Source organism: Hordeum vulgare, chromosome 1H (genome assembly GCF_904849725.1).
Source record: "Hordeum vulgare subsp. vulgare chromosome 1H, MorexV3_pseudomolecules_assembly, whole genome shotgun sequence".
Lineage (NCBI taxonomy): Eukaryota > Viridiplantae > Streptophyta > Magnoliopsida > Poales > Poaceae > Hordeum > Hordeum vulgare.
In genome coordinates, this window is record NC_058518.1 from 41,053,913 (window position 1) to 41,062,061 (window position 8,149).

The window sequence follows — 8,149 nt, forward strand, 5'->3', positions numbered from 1 at the left end:
AGAGTTTTTAATGAACGTTGATGAATTCTTCACCCACATACAAAATTTCGTGATGAAATGACATTTCAGGGAGGTCTGGTCCAAAAAAAAAATCGATGCTCTCAAAATACTATGTTAGAACTTAGAAGCCTTTTGAAGCACCGATTCAGGTTGTTTTCGCCCAGGCCGCCATAAATGTCATTTTATCACAAAATTATATTTGCAGTTGAAATATTCGTCAATGTTTATCACAAAGTATACATTCCGTTTTTTTTTGCTATTCACAAGGGAGCATGTGTGCAAATGTGATGATTAGCAAGGAGATTAGGAGTATGAGAAGGAGCTAGGAGATATAGTCTTTTGTTATCAAAAGGAGAGGATAATCTAGATACCCATAATATTGCTAGAATATTTTTTTTATTAGTCCCGGGCTGCCACGTCCAGGGTTTGGATACCCCAGGATATGTTTTTTTATTATGGATGAATAAATGAGCTAGGGTGTTTATCGGAAAGAAGATACAAAAATTAGAGCTTATATACTAGCCTATGTAGAACTTTAAGGGGGCAAAAAAAATGAGCTAGGGTGAGTCATGTTCTCACTCGTTGGCTGCTTAATTCGTGAGAATATGGAATTTTCTTAGCCGTGTGTAGCTTAGCGATGTAAAAGGCATGTCTACTGCAAGCATTTGACTACGATGACATATTTGGCCGGGCCGCTCCCCATCTCGTAATGGGTGCCCGCTTGTTTCAATCCATCGTGGGATCAACCAATGCAACTATACAAAAAGCGGACTATGCGTAGTGAGATGCATATTTGCATGCTATATCGGACACATGAAGTCCCACTAGTTATTTTTCCCAACGACAAAAATGTTGATAAATTAAATAATTTTCCATGAAAGCATGCTCAGTCCGTTTGAGGTCGCAATGTGATAGATTACTTGTTATCTGAAGCAGAGTTCAATTTTTTTCCGGGAGAACATAGAGTTTATCAATGATCCAGATTGACACCACTCAAGATAAAAATAACTGGTTTGTGAAAAAGAGATAAAATTCACTCCATGGCAAAAAAGAAGTTAAAACTCAATACAATCCAAATCTATTAATACATGTGAATTCAATACAATACCAATACATGAACTTAGGACAGTGACGAAATCCATCAAGGACGTACAAACTACAAACATGCAATAGATCGATCCATATTTCTTTTCCACCTCTTTATTAACCTCTTACATACTATTAGAGTCTTGTATATGTATTATATCATAGACAAAGCACACGAAATGATGTCCAGATCATTCTTCTTCTTCATCAGTCCACACGAGAGGTTTAAATTGTATATGTAAATCCAGAATTCACGGCTTTGTAGCATTGCTGCCTAACAAATTAAAATTTCAGTGTGTCAGGTTTCTGCGGAGCCACGCACACAATATATATGCAGATGAACAATTATAGTTCATATACCTGGGTTGGCTGGCTTTGCATGTTTGTTGTTTGCTGCAGGCGTCGGCAGTGAGGCAGTACTTGGCGCTTTAGCTTCAGATTCTGCACACATGCGAAACCACAAGAGATCTATAAATTTGGAGAACCCGTTGATTATTGAGATATCTTGATTATTTGGTCATGTAAAGAAAATGTGCGGCTTTGGGAGTCAGGGAAAGAAAGCTAGTTCAAAAAGGTGCCCGACGTTGATGATGTTGCACACGATCATCGAGTACGTGTAGCTCTTGCTTCGAGACTAATAGCAAGCTCGAGTGCTGGGACTACTAACCAGAAGAAGATGCCGCTGGCTGCACATGTGGGTTTCCTGCACGGTAATATCAATCAGTCAAACAGTAGTTGCACACGGATATGAGTTAATTAATCAGTTTTCAATGGAACATGGGGCTAAAATTGCAGAGGCTAGCGATGCTGATAGCATACACCAGGATCAGAACCTTTATTCCCGGTCGCAGAATAAGTTTTCAGTTCAGGCACACCTTCACTCATCGCTGCATGGCAAATAAAAAGATACACAATTTATTTTACTTGTTAATGAATGTGAGTATGAAACTGGAGGTTAATTAGCTTACTTTTCGCCTGTGGATCCATGTTATTTGGAGTTGGAGAGGCCTTGCTTCGTAACTGGGCGTCTTCAGCAAGTTTGAGCTGTTGATGGCCAAATGGCTGGGAAAATTTCGCCTGTTATAGGGCTATACCGATTGAGAACCCGTAGAAATTGCATGTAACTAGGATGATCATGACATCTCTCGAAGAAAAATTGTATATTCCACTCTATTTACAGAAATTAATTGCACTGATATATACATGCTGGTGGGTGTCAATGGCATTAAATCTTTTAATTTGACCCAGTTAGATTTGCAAGGATTTTCCCAGTCAAGAAATATATATCGCGTACGCATCCTGGAAATACACATAATAGACGAATATTTATTTGAAACAGCACTAAGACATTTTCCCCCTTTCAATAATGCACCTTATATAGTTCAGTTGCGTGACAAACCAAGAGGGGAATGTACTATTTTCCCTCACACATGGATGTAATTCTCTTGTTCATGGTTCAGGATAACAAATATCTACATATTTCATCACCTGAAAAGAAGATACCTTTCCAAACTGAAAGAGAATGTACTATTGGATTTTCTAGTTCAAGAAAAGATACAGTAGAAACTGCGTTTTCATTATTTAGGAAAACCATATATTTCTCAAGGTGTGAACATATATAATATCCTGCAATGGGGGCCTGATTGTAGCAGATGCCATTTCTTGGTTATATATTTTTAGTATAATTTTAATCATTCCACAAATTTAGGAGCATGCAATCATAACTGTTACAGACAACACTAAGATATAATCCATTGTATAATATGTTTTTAATCTGACCGTGGTGACCTACTTAATGCCCTGAGATGGGTGTAATTACGTCACCCACCGGCAGATTGTAGCCTCCTTTGTACCCACCCACCGACTGAGGGGTAGCTCCTTAAATATGAGTACCACGATATCCAACCTTTCTTCTTAAACTCGAGAATTCTATCAAAAGCACATGTCATGGTTTAGATACACATATAGCTAAGATGTACATAAAACATATAAATAACTAATAGATCCAGTGCAATGGGGTGACCCCCCTCAAAGCCTGTTGGAATGAAACATGAACCTTTTTTATTATTTCTATGAGAACTGAAACTGAATATATATACAATTTATTGTATATCTACAAAATATTTATTTAGTACTTTCTACGTCCCATAATATAAGAGTGTTATAAACACTGCACTAGGTGTCACCTATTTTATTATCGAGTAAAGTAAATTCTGAATGGTAGGAATTTAGGCTTGGAACAAAATGCCTCACACTTTGTCCAATTTACATAATGAGTTTTGATCTAATGGGCTATTTTGTTTGGGAAAATTTTGGTTTTGTCACTCTAGTTTTTGCCAAATTTTCTTATGCCACTCTAGACTTTGAGATTTCACTTTTGTCATTCTTAGCTTTTGACAATTATCACAATTTTCATTCCACGGAAGCGGAAACTAATTTTATTTCACTTTTGTCACTCTTAGCTTTTGACAATGTATCAGAATTATCACTCTAAATTTTTTGTTTATGCCACAAAATAGCAATTGTGATAATTATCAAAAGCTAAGAGTGGAAAAATTAAATGTCAAAAATGGAGTGGCGTAAGGAAAATTAGCAAAATAAATTTTTTACCTTTTCTGTTTTAGTACTTTCTCCAACATGGGCCTGCTTCTCAAAACACCTGGACCTCCCACGTTCATAACGTCGACGTCCCCAATGACAAATTGCATGAATGCTCGTCTCCCTATCCTGTTGCCACCTCAGCTATGGTATCCTACCGATGCAAATACTGGTAACATTGTGCAAAACGCCGGTGCAGCAGGGCTTCAAGCAGACGATAATTGCAACCCTAGTCCAGGATTACAGCCTACTTGGCCGCTCGTCATGACCACTTCACCAACATCACCCTCGATGTCTTGTTCTCGGTTGTGGCTACCTAGCTCATAGGCCTCTCCACCACTTCTACGCAGGCTGGTGACCAATCCCATCACCCTCCTCAAAGCTCCAACTTCCACCTAGATTTCTACTCCAATCCATGGCATCTAATAGATGTAAAGTGTGTCTTGATCTTTCAAAGAGAAATACACGTCGATTTGGATGGATTTGACTATGGCGATCCGACTATTACATGTGACGAAGTTGTGCATATGCAATCACGAAACTAATTCCACCGTTTTTATTGACCAGGTAGGAGCATGATCAACAAGACCATGAAGGTCTAATTTCTAGAAGCAATTGAAAACTAAAAAGATATAATATATAATCTGAATATTGCGAATATAGATAAAAATTAGGCATCCTTGCTTGGATTAGGCATAAACGAAGTTCAAGAAGTTGCATCTATGTTGACTCTTTAATAAACAAAACTCATAAAAACTAAAGCACTATGGGTGATATTTATGGTTCGACAAATGGAAAATTCGGCTAGTCCCTAGGAGCAGGGCCGAATCTCACCTTACGTCCGGTTTCTTCACTAATATAGATGATAAAAACTGCCTATAGTCATTTATTTCAAAAATATATGGGTCTGCAAAACCTACACAAATTTCATTCGGCGTCGAATCTAAATATTCTTTTAGCAAATAATACATGTTTCGTTAGTCAAAATGAATTCCCAAAAGGCCGCACCCAACTTAAAAAACCTATGGAGGCAGTACAAATGTGTGGAATATTTATTTAAAAACTGACGCACTATATATAAACATTGAACACAGCCTTCTGCTAATGTATTTTTCCTTTTTGAAATTTACTGCTAATGTCTTGCCAGTATCTCTAAATCAGTAAACTCCCTTTCTATATATTTGCTGCCTTAGAAGACGAGAAGGTGTATGGTCAGCAGAACGTTCCCTAAAGTGCAAGTGGTCGAGGACTCCATAATTAGTTGCATACATGTGATTTTTGCTAGTTATTACTGCCGTTCGTTTTTTCGTTTGTGTAATGTGACACAACCAAATCAATAGATGTTTTGTCGGATAGTGAACCATCCACTTGACAATCAGTCAATGGAATATATACTGATTGCCTCTTTTTCTACTGTAATCAAGGCAAGGATAATAGATTTCTCCATCATTGGCAATCTTTGTCCCATTAATTGATTTTGGTTGAACTTTATAACTCGTTTTTGTGGTGAGCTAGCTGTGATTTTACTCGCTGACTCCTTACTTCGCGGCTGCGCATACGTACACACGGAGATATATTTTTTTAAATGGAGGAAAAAGTTTTTCCTCATCCATTAAATAATAGAGGAAAATCGGGCAAAAACAATTACAAACCGCTGAGCAGCACACACTGGATATCCCACACATACTTTGCGACAAGGGCATCATCAAGACAACACGCAAGCGCAGGGGCGGAGACAGGACCCCGAGCTCCCAGGGCCTGGGCCTGGGTAAAGAGACCCATCTTCTTTGTTGAGTGTAGCAATTATTAAGGGTATGAGACCAAAATTCAGGATATTTTTTAAGGCGGCCCCGGGTTTGATGTTTGCCTCGCTCCGCCCAGGGTTTGATGTTTGCCTCGCTCCGCCCCTGCGCAAGTGTCATCATCATCACTTCTTCCCTAGTAGGCCTCACCGCCAACCCTAAAACATTGAGCAAACGGCTCCGACTTCACCATAGATAATCATAACCCCACCCACACTGAAAAGGCAAGTGGAGCCACATGAAGACCCATGCTAGAACTCAGTCACCCACGACAAGACAGCGCAACTCCAATTCTGACCGAGAACTACGAAGGAGAACTAGACAAGGTTGGCGGCGTGGATGATCACTGAATGGACCACCCGTCACCCATCATCGTATACCATCGGGCCCTACCACATAAGCTTCGACTTCACCGCGACAAATAGCCGAGGCAATCACCCAGACACGACGGAGAAGAGCCGACTACCTCAACAGACGCCACATCTCCGACCTTGCTCACCACCAATATTGTTGGTAGTGAAGCCTCAATGCAAACACCGACGCCATCCACTAGCCCCGCATGTCGATGCCCAGCTTCAAAGATGAAGCCCCCTAGAGGGAAAACGACACCAAGGCGTCGCAATCGTCCCATCACCTGGGATAAGGGTCCCCCCCCCAAGCTGCAGCGTCGACTAGATCCATGCGAGAGGGGTGCGACAACTAAGCAGCAATGCCTCCAAGAAGGTCAACAACAACCGCAACCACCTCCATCGCTACTCACGTCACAAGGCCGAGACATGGTTCTCACCTGATTTTTACATTAACAAGAGTCCACGAAAACCTACTAACAAAGGATCTAGTTCCAAAAATCTCGACACGAGAAATCAAAGAGTGAAAATGATTCGTTATTTCGACCCATGGTTCAAAAGATGAAACCTTTTGATAAACGAATCTACGCAAAAGAAAAACTCCTAGGTTACTAGTGCCCCACTTGTCAGCGCATGAAAAGTTGGAGAGTGACCTTTGCAAAGGATAATTCTTAACTAGTGATTTCGTTGGTTCATCGATTGTAATTGTCTTACTTTTTTTGTCCATTTTTCCTATTGTTTATTTTTTGTTTTTATTTATATATTCATATTTTTTGTTTTGGCTTTATCTTTTGTTCTTTGTGTTCTTTTCTTTCCTTTTTGGTGTTTTCATTCTTCTTTGGCTTTCGGTTTCATGAATAATCCATGAATAATGTTTACAACATATGCATACTTTTTCTAAATACACAATCACTTTTCAAATTAAACGAATATCTGTGCATTGCATGGTCATTTGGAAAATACACGATGAAACATTATAAATACATGACTTTGGTTTTGGGAATTACACTATCCACGTTTTAAAATGCATGATGAACATTTTTGAAAAGATAAGAACAACTTTAAATACACGGACAATATTTTATATTTCATACATTAAAACATGTTTTAAATATAAGATGGATATTTCTGAATGTATAATGGATAATTTTAAACCATGGAAACTAACTTTTAATAAATAAGAATTAGTTTCGAAATTGTACTATAATGTTTTTTAAATATATGCTTTTTAAATACTAGGTCAAACTTTTAGAAAATTATGCATATATTCTAAAACAAATATTCAACATTTTTGCACACAATAAATAACCTTTAAAACATGATAATTTTTGTAAAACTTTAGAAACATTATATTTTTTTTAGAGGTAACAAAACTGTATATAGTTTTTTTAGAGCTTACAAAACTGTACATACTGTCGTAGAAAAACAGTTCATAGTGCAGCATTTTTTTGAGCAAAACTAGCTAGGTTGTGTTGATCAATAACAATGTTTAGAGGAATGGCAATTGGATCATGAGGAGATCCCAACCACATGTGCCTCCCTTGTGGAAGAGAGACACCAAACCTAGCTAGATTATGAGTTTCAACATTAGAAGCTCGAGGTTTGAAATAGAAATTACAAGTAATAAAAGTTTGTAAAGTTTCTTGTATCTCTTTGAATAACCTCTCTGTCACTAGTGGAAAACGGGCCTATGGCCGGGACCCTTTAGTCCCGGCCTACCTCTAGGCCGGGACTAAAGGCCCGGCCACGTCGCCCCAATTCTCAATGCCTCCCTCAAGGCTTTAGTCCCGGCCCGTAAGGAGCCTTTAGTCCCGGTTCGTGTCCCAAACCGGGACTAAAGGGCTACGCGGTGGGCAGTGGTGGTGGCAACCGTTCGTATCCCCCTTTAGTCCCGGTTGGTGGCTCAACCCCGGACTAAAGGACTAACACGTGGCCTGCCATAGTGGTGGCAACCGTTGGTATACCTCTTTAGTCCCGGTTGGTGGCTCAACCCGGGACTAAAGACCCAAACGGTTTGCATCCCGCGTTGTTTCGGGTGATGAAAAGCACGAACCGAAGCACAGTCGCCATTTCTCTGTTTCTTCTTCTCTCTCGCTCTCCCTATCTGTTCTTCTCCTCTCTTCTTCCCTTCTCTTCTTCCACCATGCCAACTCGCTTTCAAAAGGTGCTCGCACATGGCACGACCATGCTCGATGTCGTGTACACGAACGAGAGCAGGGAGGTGCCGTTTTTTCTTGAACAGTTGAAGGAAAAATGGTTTGACGATGCAATGGATCATGAGAAATTCTTGGGGCTTGATCTGGAGTACACGACCGA

The 8,149-nt window shown here is 39.5% G+C and overlaps 1 long non-coding RNA gene across 1 annotated transcript; it reads right to left on the minus strand.

Annotated features, from left to right (window-relative positions):
• Nucleotides 1-1,046: 1,046 nt before the first annotated feature.
• LOC123411395 lies at nt 1,047-2,158 on the minus strand. The gene is made up of 5 exons (XR_006613263.1): nt 2,055-2,158; nt 1,920-1,973; nt 1,754-1,789; nt 1,447-1,527; nt 1,047-1,360 (listed from the first exon to the last, which is right to left on the minus strand). It is a non-coding gene; the product is annotated as an uncharacterized LOC123411395 (long non-coding RNA).
• Between the last annotated feature and the right edge of the window lie 5,991 nt (nt 2,159-8,149).